General features: G+C 34.8%; 1 protein-coding gene across 1 annotated transcript in view; it reads right to left on the reverse strand.

Annotated features, from left to right (window-relative positions):
* LOC124541956 (TBC1 domain family member 4) overlaps positions 1-12,598 on the reverse strand; it is a 57,424-nt gene extending 44,826 nt beyond the window's left edge. Inside the window, exon 1 of the mRNA XM_047119895.1 lies at positions 11,878-12,598. The gene's annotated coding sequence lies outside the window, so the exon portion shown is untranslated. The remainder of the gene's footprint in view (positions 1-11,877) is intronic.
* Between the last annotated feature and the right edge of the window lie 221 nt (positions 12,599-12,819).

A 12,819-nucleotide genomic window follows, 5' to 3' on the forward strand; every position in this document is an offset into this window, starting at 1 on the left:
CGTGACCCGTGCCTTGTTTCATAAGTGCCATCAGAATGTTTGTTTACGACGATTGTTATTGTGTTATGACCTATATGACAATATTTTTAAATTGTATTTTATTAGAAAAACGTATTATGGACATAATATATTATGTATGGCGACCTCCATGGTCGAGTAGTGTGTAGTATTTTCATGGATACGGAACTCCTAGATCCCGGGTTCGATTCCCTGCCGAGTCGATGTAGAAAAAGTTTATTAGTTTTCTGTTGTCTTGGATCTGGGTGTTTGTGGTACCGTCGTTACTTCAGATTTTCCATAACACAAGTGCTTTAGCTACTTACATTGGGATCAGAGTGATGTATGTGATGTTGTCCAAAATTTATGTATTAAAAACAAAAGTCAATTTTTGTCCCAGTGATTATGGGACTATAGTTTATATAGAAGATCAGTCAAGATCTTACTTTCAAGAGCTTTCAAGAGATGTGCAAGAAATTAAAGAGGATTCTTAATAACAAGCGGGGAAAAAGTTACTGGCCGGGTAAAGCGACACTATAGCTTTATATAAAAAAAGTAAAACTTGCGATCAGATAATGTCATTTTGTCATCGGTTTCAAAACTTGTAAAATCTATTGAATAAACGCAAAGTTTCGCGTGCTACCTACTCTTATTATGTAACTAGCGACCCGTACCGGCTTTGCACGAGTAAAATGCGGATAATAAATATGTACTACATTATATCTAATTACTTCTTTGTTCCATTTGCTGTCGAAACGCTTGACCCTTGGAGTAGTGGTGGAAAAAGCTTCATCAAAAGTATAACACCTCGCCTCGTTGCCTCCACTGGTGACAGGAGGGCTGGTTCGTTTTTTGCCCAGAGGATCGGAATTGCGATTCAACGGGGAAATGCTGCTAGCATTCTTGCTACCATTCCACGCGGTCAAGATTTATACAGTAACTAGTTTTAGTTCATATTTGTATATATTTAAGCATTTAATGTTATTAATTCTTATGTTAATAAAATACTACAAAGGATGTCTTTATTTATGACATCACATAAGACTTCGAAACTTTTAAAACTATCAGTGTTTCTTTACTATATTGTCCATGTATCATATACAAAAACCTTCCTTTCGAATCAATATATCTATTCAAAATCAAAATAAACTTTATTCAAGTGGGCTTTTACAAGCACTTTTCAATCGTCATTTAACAATCAAGTGAAGCTACCACCGGTTCGGAAAGCAGATTCTACCAAGAACCGGCAAGAAACTCAATAGTTACTCTTTTTCAACATTTAAAAAATACAGTCAAATCAGTTAAATACAATTATATATGTAATGTATCCTGCCTGGAAGTCAACAGGTATTAAAAAAATCGCAACAAAATCCGTTGCGTAATTTTAAAGATCTAAGCATACATAGGGACAGACAGCGGTAAGCGATTTGTTTTATACTATGTAGTGATTATTTCCACTGGCATGTTTTCGTCGACTGCTTATACTGCCAAAAACTAAACTCTAGTCTGCTTCTCAGAATTTCTACGTAAAGAACTTTAGTTACAGTTTTCTTGGCCGAAACTAGCATTTATAATTAGTTTCAAGACGAACGTGGTACAGTACGACACAACTTAGATGCATCATTGGAAAATGCAATGATACCTATTAACTTAGATGTATCATTGGAAAATGCAATGATGACTATTAACACAACCAATAGAAATAGCTTCCTATCGCACCATTCGACGCTATTCGTCAAGTATGTCGACGTGTCAAATTAACGAATAGGTCATATGATATTACAAGTTATAACGTTTGTGTAAAGATCATATTCACGTAAGAAATAAACATTGATAATTTGAGATAGCGTATAGTACGACACAAATTAGATGTAGCATCGGAAAATGTAATGGAATGAAAATAAAACCGATTACTGCCGATTTACACAACCAATAGAAATAGCTCCCTATCGCGCCATTCGACGCTATTGGTCGCTATAGATTCACGCGTCAGAGAAAGCAAGTGCATGTAAATCGACGCGTCAAATTGACGAATATATTAGGTCATATGATATTACAAGTTATTACGTTTGTGTAAAGATCATATTCACGTAAGAAATAAATATTGATAATTTGTATTAGCGTACTTAATTCAGATTTAATCGGTTTTACGAATTGCCGATGCTACATCTAAGTTGTGTCCGTACTATACAATGTGTTACATTTGTTTAAGGAAAATGTTTAGTAAACATTCAAATGAATATAATTAATATAACATTTTATTATGTTAATTTCCTACGTGAGGTCGCAAATAATACATCTATATGCTAATAGTGTTAATATTATAAAAATGTGGAGTGTGTTTAAACGCGCCAATATACTATCGAGTTAAAGAATATACTGTATGTATATAAGGTCGTATGTAGTTTAATGTGGTTGAGAAACAGGGGACATATTATATGCAAAATCAAAATCAAAATAAACTTTATTCAAGTGGGCTTTTACAAGCACTTTTGAATCGTCATTTAACAATTAAGTGAAGCTAACATCGTTTCGGATAGTAGATTCTACCGAGAAGAACCGCCAAGAAACTCAGTAGTTACTCTTTTTCAAGATTTAATAAATACAATCATATTAATAAAATACAATTAAAAAAATATGTAATGTATCCTTCCTGGAAGTCAACAGGTATTAATTCCACACATTTTTATCATCTGCAAAATCTTGTATCAAATAATATGCTTATCTTAATAACAATTTTTATAATTTACTTTTTGCGAGAATTACCGACTTATTTCCGAAGCGATTTCAAACAATATAACATTAATCCTTATGCAATTAAGTACTTTAAATACATTGTGTATTTAATATAAATCAACAACAACAACAGCCTGTAAACTCCCACTGCTGGGCTAAAGACCTCCTCTCCCTTTGAGGAGAAGGTTGGAACATATTTCACCACGTTGTTCCAATGCGGGTTGGTGGTATAAACATGTGGCAGAATTTCTATGAAATTTGTCACTTGCAGGTTTCCTCACAATGTTTTCCTTCACCGCTGAACACGAGATGAATTATAAAGATAAATTAAGCACATGAATCAGCGGTGCTTGCCTGGGTTTGAGCTCGCAATCATCGGTTAAGATGCACGCGTTCTAACCACTGGAAAAATGGCACTGTCTAACGACTGAAAAACTGTAAACGTTGTAAGACATTCTGTAGTTAATCTAAATACATATACAGGGTTATTGGTAATTCGAAGTATTCCCGTTAAAAGGTAATAGGGGTGACAATTTACAATAATTTGTTATAATAAAAATAATTTGTGGGATGACGTCTGACAGAGCAGTATGGAAGGAGAAGATATGCTGCGCCGACCCCAAATAAAATAGGGATAAGGGCAGGAGGATGATGATGCATGCAAAAGTGAACAATTTCTGAGGTATCACGTTTTTTTAGTTTTCAAAATTTGTCGAAAATGCAACTTAAAAAATGTATTTAAAAGAAGTATCAATTAAAAGCTATTTTTTTCTTCTGATTTATAATGAATAAAAATTTTAACAAAAAGAAAAACCGATTTCAAACAAAACAATACTTTTAAACTAATAAAAATGCACTAAAAAGTAATAAAAATAATTGCATATTTAACATATTTTTAGAGTCCTCCTAGGTAAAATGAAATGAAAAATATTAGACTACTTAAAAGTCGATTTACGATTATATAATGTAGTTATAGTTATTGTTATTTTTGGAGCCGGTATCAGCCACGGGCACAAGCCTCAAAAATCAAAAGAAATAAGCGATATGAGCCCCTTGATTGACCCAGTACATTATCGTATAAAAGGTAATTTGTAAAAAACATATTTCTTAAAATATTCTCGTATTGTTTTTTGATAGATATACTACAGGGTTTTCTTGCCAAATATAAGTATATCCTTTATAATAAAAAGAATTTCCTCCCTATATAGACACACAGTGTCTACAGCACAGACTGTCTTTGGGATTAGCAATCCTGCTCCAAACTCGATCGAGAGGAGATTACACGACGTTGGCGGAAATAAACTATTCTCTTGGAACATTTGAATCAAAGCAAGAATTGAATAGAATTGAATTTATGCGATTGTACGTCAAAGAACTGCGTCGCCGGGTTGATTGATTGAGTTAATGATGGTTTGACGTAATACAGGACGGGGTAGGCAATGATATTGTAAAGAGGCGCATGCGCACGTGTTGGAAACAATGTTTATGATACATGTTTTTTGAACGATATAAATTACAACAACAATTTTGAGAAGAGAAGGAGAAGGTTTCGAACTTATTGTACCGCACTGTTCCATTGCTGGTTGGAGGAATACACATGTGGCAGAATTTCTATGAAATTAGACACATACAGGTTTCCTTTACGATGTTTTCCTTCACCGCCGAGCACGAGATGAATCATAAACACAAATTAAGCACATATATATAGTAGTGCTTGCCTGGGTTTGAACCCAAAATCATCGGTTACGATACACGCGTCCTAACCACTGGGCCATCTCGGCTTATTAATAAATTAATTATACACAAAACCTTCAATTAAGTACTATATTCATGAGTAGTGAATTGATCGTAAATTCCCCACTGCTGGGCTAAGGAGAGCTTTAAGGAGAAGGTTTGAAGCTTATTCCACCACGCTGATCCAACGGGTTGATGAATTCACATCTGACTGAATTTCGTTGAAATAAATGGAGATTCTACCATTGATGATTCTAAGCATTGATGTTTTGCTCAAGAATATTTGATAATTGACTGGCTCCTACTAGCCTGTAGTATAGTTTGCCACGGTAGCATACGTGAGCGATCCCGTGGCGCCCACCGAGATGATGAGGGTTCCGCTGGTTTTATAATGGGTATACCCGGTGGACCTGGGCGCACTCGGCGTCCAGGAAACCGGGGAGTCTCACACACCCCCCCACTTTCCATCACGTGGCGCGTAAAGCGTTTTTCCAGCGATAAAAAAAGGTTAGTATGGCTTTATGTTTATAATAAAAGTCGCCGACCCAGAGAGTTAAGCACAATAAAATAATATTATGATTGATTACCAATAGTTATGATAAACGTTTCAATAAAATCAATTTAGTAACATCGTGTCCAAATAAAACACGTCACGTGCGCACGCGCAGAAGTGGCCGCCAATAATGCCATAAGATCACTTCCTCTACATAAAACGCAAGTATTTTTGTGACTGGCACATTGCCAACGGTATGTCAAGAACGTCTGGAGTTTAGGAAACGTATATTTTGATATAAGTATTATTTCCTGTATGTTTATTTAATTTTTAATTATAAATATAAACGCTACCTTTTCGGATCTCTTACATAAATATCATATGGAACTTTTGAATTTTAAGGGATATTCTTAAGCATAATTTTGTCTTAGATTTTTACACATTGAAATAAAACTAGTTTTAACGGATTTAAATCGCGTATACTAATTATTTTTATCATCCCGACGTTTCGAGCACTTTATTTCGAACGATTTCGAATTAAGAAATCGTTGGCGGTAGTTGTAAATAATATTTCTTTTGTACTTCAAATAGACAAATGTCACCTCAGTCTACCCGTTACCACGAACGCAATAAATTAGAAAATTCTTAAGCAGTTCATAAAATTCATGTTTTTATTAAAATCCTCTTAAAGTTTTTTTTAGATACAAACAAAAAGAGGTCAAACATCAAAGCCTTAAACACAAACTAAAGTTGGTAGGTAGATATGAGAATGGAATTGGTTTATAAGTATATATTATAAACGAGCTGTCGCCTGCGGCTTCGCTTGCTTTTTGGGGGTTGGTTGTCATATTTTATTTATTTTATAAATATGAGACAACATCACATACATTACTCTGATCCCAATGTAAGTAGGTAAAGCACTTGTGTTATGGAAAATCAGAAGTAATGACGGTACCACAAACACCGAGACCCAAGACAACATAGAATACAAATGATAATCTACATTGACTATGCTGGGAATCGAACCCAGGACCTCAGAGTGGTGTACCCATGAAAACCGGTGTACACACCACTCGACCACGGACGTCGTCGAGGTCATGTGTTAGACAAAAACGTAACCCATGTCCTACCTTGAAGTTCATGTTTTCTTCACACCAAATTCCATCAAAATCGGTTCACTGATTTGATCATGAAAGAGACAGATAGAGTCAAACATTATTTAATACTTAATGAGGTTACCGATTCAACAACAACAAGAACAACAGCCTGTAAATTCCCGCTGCTGGGCTAAAGGCCTCCTCTCCCTTTGAGGAGAAGGTTTGGAACATCACACACACACACATCACAACGCTGTTCCAATGCGGGTTGGTGGAATACACATGTGGCAGAATTTCTATGAAATTTGTCACATGCAGGTTTCCTCACGATGTTTTCCTTCACCGCTGAGCACGAGATGAATTATAAAGACAAATTAAGCACATGTATCAGCGGTGCTTGCCTGGGTTTGAACCGGCAATCATCGGTTAAGATGCACGCGTTCTAACAACTATCGATTCGATTGTGTTTTTTTAATGAATCTCTCGCCTAGAACTCGGTCATTTATGAAGGGATTTGGGAAATTGTATTTTTTATTTGGAACGCTATACTTCCGGTTCGGTTCCATTTAATTTTGAAGAGGGTGAAAGGCTATTGTTTTTTCGGGCTCGTATTTTTATTTATGATTTATTTTCTCATGGGTTTTGTTGTTAACATTTTATTTTACTATTGACCTGATAAGATGTTTCAATCCAGTATCTACTTACAAGCCACTAGGGGGTAAATGTGCCTATAATCATAACGAATTTTATTCAAGTAGATTCATATTAAATGTATATACCACCGGTTAAGAATGAAGATTTTACCTAAAGAAACAAGATACTCAGTATTAACTTTTCCAACATATGAAATACAAAGTTATATAAACATACAGGCTTAAATCTATTTAAACTCTTTTTCACTTTTGGGGTTAGTCGTCAGGTTAGACACAAAAAAGACTATTTCACTCCTTGAAGTTCTTACTTCATTATTAAATCAATTGAATTCGGTTCAGTAGTTTGGCTATGACAAAGTATCATACAGACAGAATTATTTTCCCATGTATAAAATTAGTATAGATATCCCTCCTAAAGTCAACAATAACTACTCCAAAAGTAAATGATCATCATACATAACCTTGTATATACATTATTTATTTATTTATTAATAATTTTCAAATGTTATTTAAGCGCTATGTCCTTATATGTCTTTCGTATATTAGAATAACAAAAATAATAAACAACAATTTGTATGTAACGTAATTTTTTGTATGAATCATACAAATCAGTGGGCCTGTTTATCCTTAAACGCTCATTGTCCATCCTGATAACCATTAACCGCAATATTTCATCACTGGCTATCCAATAACCACAGTTTTAACTGTATGGATAGCGATAACTATACGCAGGGTCTTCAACCCATTCGAGGCCCTGGTTATTTAATGATAATGGGGCCCTCTATGACTTTGACAGAACACTACTTTGTTAGAATAGATAAACAAGGTTATAGACTTTTTTTAATAATCACATCTTTACATTATACATATTTATTTGATATTTGATATTTGATATCGATCGCGGGGCCCTAGGCCCAAAATGCTCAATGTAAAAGAGGCGTCTGACTATGTGAGCACAGGTTTAAATGGTGTTAAGTTTGGCACAGCCCTGTCCAACTAACATGGCAATTAGGTTTAATGACGTCATAGGTCATCGCGCATTTTTGAATAACTTTGCGACAAGGTAACAAGTCAACAACATTGGAAATTACATTGACCTTAACTTGTTATGTGATAATTAATAGTATTTTGTAATTTTTTTGTTGGACACCAGTAAATCAGAAACGATGGAAAAATCAATAAAATTGAAATCGAAGTATAAAAATAAAAACATATTTCAGTATATGTTTTACTTGGTGGTAGGGCTTTGTGCAAGCCCGTCTGGGTAGGTACCACTCACTCAACAGATAATCTACCGTCAAACAACAGTACTCAGGATTGTTGTATTCCGGTTTGAAGGGTGAGTGATCCAGTGTAACTACAGGTACAAGGGACATAACATTTTAGTTCCAAAGTTTGTTGGCACATTGTCGATGTAAGGAATAGTTAATATTCTTTACAGCGCCATTTTCTATGAGTGATGGTGACCACTTATCAGGTAGACGAGAATATAGACCATATTCTCGTCCGCCAACCTATACCATTAAAACATCATTCAAGGCTTTTGTGAGCACTTCATCACATATAACAGAATTTTAGTAAATTACTTGTCAGTTTACAAAATTAAACATAAAACTAATACGTGTTCGAAATGCACATCCTACCGAGAGGAATCGGCAAGTAATTTGCTCTCTTCCAACATTTGAGATGGAAGATAGATACTAATCACATTGTTGTTTTCATGGTATGGATGGGAAACGAGCAGGAGACTCACATGATGGAAAGTGACTACCACCGCGCATGGATACTTGCATCACTAGAGGGCTAGCAGATGCCTTGCCGGAACAAATGTGTAGGGTCTTTTTTTGAATGTTCCAAGTTACTGAGGTTAACAAAGTGCCACTGTAGATTAGTGTCATCAGTACCATAGACAACGGCACTGTGGGAAATAGTAATTATCCCTTCCAAAATAATTGCTCAACCTCGGAACCTAAAATGTTAAAGATGGCGTTACCTACGTTAACGACCTTACACAAAGCATCAAGTATTGCGTCTTGTTTAGAAAAACCTACCACTAGAAAAGAAACACAGCGAGAAGTTTTTTATTTTAGTTTTTATTTTTGTCAATGTTATCGATAAATATTAGACAACATCACATACATTACTCTGATCCCAATTTAAGCAGCTGAAGCACTTGTGTTATGGAAATCAGAAGTAACGACGGTACCACAAACACCCAGACCCAAGACAAAGTAGAAAACTAATGAACTTTTTCTACATCGACTCTAGACGCTACTCGACCACGGAATATATTTTACCTTTGATATTTTAATGAGAGCTAAGATGGCCTCGTGGTTAGAACGCGTGCATCTTAACCGATGATTGCGGGTTCAAACCAAGGCAAGCACCGCTATATATATGTGCTTAATTTGTGTTTATAATTCATCCCGTGCTTAGCGGTGAAGGAAAACATCGTGAGGAAACCTGCATGTGACAAATTTCATAGAAATTCTGCCACATATGTATTCTACCAACCCGCATTGGAACAGCGTGGTGGAATATGTTCCAAACCTTCTCCTCAAAGGGAGAGGAGGCCTTTAGCCCAGCAGTGGGAATTTACAGGCTGTTATTCATCTAAGTAATTAGTTTTATAATATACTAGTAGTCGCCCGCGGCTTGTCTCACGTTTTAGGGTGTTGGTATGTGATAGGCAAAAAGCCTATGTCATTTCTCGGAGTTCAAGTTTCCTTCCTACCAAATTTCATCAAATTCGGTTCAGAGGTTTAGTCGTAAAAGAGCGACAGAGTTACTTTAACATCTATAATATTAATATAGATTGATATTATGTCAAGAATTACATTTAAATCTAATTACTTTTGTGTTCCATTTGCTGTCGAAACGCTTGGCCCTTGGAGTAGTGGTGCAAGAAGCTTCATCAAAAGTATAACACCTGGTTCGTTTTTTGCCCAGAGGATCGGAATTGCGATTCAACGGGGAAACGCTGCTAGCATTCTTGCCACCATTCCACGCCGTCAAGTTTTATACAGTAACTAATTTTAGTTCATATTTGTATATATTTAAGCATTTAATGTTGTTAATTCTTATGTTAATAAATTATTCTAGATTTACACTTATGTGATTGATTACTGTTTGTTTGTTTGGTGAGGCTCTGTATATAGAAGATCATTTGCCGAGATAATTTAGAAATACAATTTCTTGTGACATTGTAGCTGTTATTATTGTATATAAGACCACGCCCTTCTATAATAAAATTCCATACATTGTGTGACATTTTCATATCGTTAACATATAAGATGTACAATTAATTATGACCTTGTATAATGAAAACACTTCTCAAACATCTTAGTGTCTCTACTAGTAACAAAAGGGCATAAATGCAACACCTCGCCTTACAATCGCTGACGATAGCTGACTTTCCGCTCAGAAGATCAGAAATATGATAATAAGTTTCTTACTGGTTCTTCTCGGTAGAATCTACTTTCCGAATCAGTGGTAGCTTCACTTAATTGTAAAATGACGATTCAAAAGTGCTTGTAAACGCCTACTTGAATAAAGATTTTTTTTATTTGATTTGATTATTATTTATATTAAGATCATAAACGCGGACAAGGGTTTGATTGTATGTTTGTTTCTCATTCAATCATTGAATTATCTATACACGTCAGGGCTATTGAAAACGACATACTATATACAGTCGGAGTAAGAAAAGGTTCGTCACCTTAAGATCTATTTTCGTGTGCTCAGTATGAGCAATCATCTTTACCGAGCGAGAATATATGACAATTCAGTTGAATAAATCATATCTAATTTAAATTTGTAATGACTAATTATGCCATTAAAAAGGTTTCACGTTGATATAAAACCAGACGTAGTCCAAAGATGTTACACTATTTTGAACCAAGTTATCATACAATGTAAGTTTAATTTTATATGCAGTTGTCAGTTTAGTGCTTTAGATTCAAAAGGTACTAAGAGCTTACAATTTGATAAAGGAATTAATTTGTAAACTGACTTTCTTACTCTGACTGTACAAAGCTTAGTATATCTTATATGCTTATATCGTTTGGGACGAACGCATTGTATGTACGGAAAATACCGAAATGAATGTTTTCATTCAAAATGTCTTCACGACCGATTTCGGTCACGGTCAGTCGCATCAGATATAGCCAACTACGCAGATAATATGCTCATGTGTGTTGGACAGATGAGGCAAGATGGCCCAGTGGTTATAACGCGTGAATCTTAACCGATGATTGCTGGTTCAAAGTTGCAAGCACCGCTGAATATTCATTTGCTTAATTTATTTCTAATCTTTATAATTTATATCGTGCTTCGTCGTATTTTCAGATTTCTGCCACATGTGTATTCCACCAAACCGCATTGGAACAGCGTGGTGGAATATATTGCAAACCTTCTCCTCAAAGATATAGGAGGCCTTAGACTAGCAATGGGAAATTAACAGGCTGTTGTAGTTGTTGAGTGTTGGACTTGTTCTGAGTATTCTATCAGAGGTATCAGAATCTGCTAGGATGGAAAGGAATTCTATCTAATGGCTAAAGGACAATGAGACTGAGGTTACTATGTACTAAGTCCGAAGTCCAAAGTCAAGTCCCAAAAAAAAAAACGCAAATTCACATCTCATCAACACAATGACTCGATCGAAGAGTTCATACGGATGATCAAAGTTCATACGGATCAACAGCTTTAGTTTTCAATCAGTTAGATTTCAATATTCGTTTTTTTTTACTAGCCGTTTCGCAACTTCATTTAGGTTTGATTTTAACAAAAAAAGATATCGTTGTAGGCTAAGTTACTCCTTGTCATAAGCTAAAAATTATAACCATTCTTTACATCGCCAATACGCCACTTATGCCACTTGGGAACTAAGATGTTATGTCGATTATGCCTGTAGTTACACTGTATCACTCACCCTTCAAATGAGAACACACCAAGTACTGCTGTTTGACGGTAATATGTGATGATATATTTTGATGTCAATAACCCACCACTAACATCAAAACAATGTGAAAATTATCAGCTTAATCAGTTAAGTGGCACAGGTATAATATTCATATACGAAATTAATTTAATTAAATATAAACTTTTTGCAAAACAATAAATAATCGATACTTTTAAATCGTTCTAATAAAAAATAAATCATACTCACAGGTTAAATAAATTCAAACAAACAGCACGCAGTATTTACAAACAAATGAATCACTATTTCTCACTATTATGTTTACGTTCCACTGCATTAAAATCGATTCAGTGCACGAATAATTCGAAATCGATTTTTCATATCACATTCGAATTAAAAATTCAATTTTCAAATTACACGCATGTAACCAACCTACTTTTTAAATCGTCAACACTGTTTTATTTAAAAAAAAAAATCAAAACGAATATCCACACTAAAATTAAATCGAACTGTTTCAGTTTGAAATTAGAACACAATCAGATGTTTTCTGTTTACACACAAGACGGACGTATCGTAGCACGGTCCATGTCATTCTCATTACACACGTCGAAACGAGGGAGATAGCAATATAATTATTTCAAACATCACCTCTATTCATCCTTTTCTTATTTTATACAAAACACGTAACAAAACACTAAGTCTTTGTTAATTTAGCATTTGGCATATTCGCGTTCTATTTTGCTTCGATTCCACGAATTCAAATTTATTGTTATTTTTTTTTTATAATGAAAACAAGTCTATGTCAAAGGCATTTAGTATATGGAAATACAGTAGGTCCATTTCACACGCGAATAATATTAATAATGTTCCAAGCCAGAACTCCGCGTTCGAAATTTGAGAAACGCGATAGACAACCGCTCCTTGTGATAGTGGAGACCACACTGAATACATATTTGTTAGTTTGTACGTCACGTTCTTGGCAGCGATGTTGATCGCTTTTTAATTAATTCTTATTTGGTGCTGACATTGATAACTGAAGATTGGTTTGATATCACACAAATTACTAGACTTCGAACTTGGTAATAAAACACTACCGAAAAAAAAAAATAAAAAAAAAATAACACTTAGCACATGTGTTTTAATTATTAGATGTTTAAAACTCATTCGATTTATTTATTAAATAATAATTTT

This window comes from Vanessa cardui, chromosome 29, assembly GCF_905220365.1.
Source record: "Vanessa cardui chromosome 29, ilVanCard2.1, whole genome shotgun sequence".
NCBI lineage: Eukaryota > Metazoa > Arthropoda > Insecta > Lepidoptera > Nymphalidae > Vanessa > Vanessa cardui.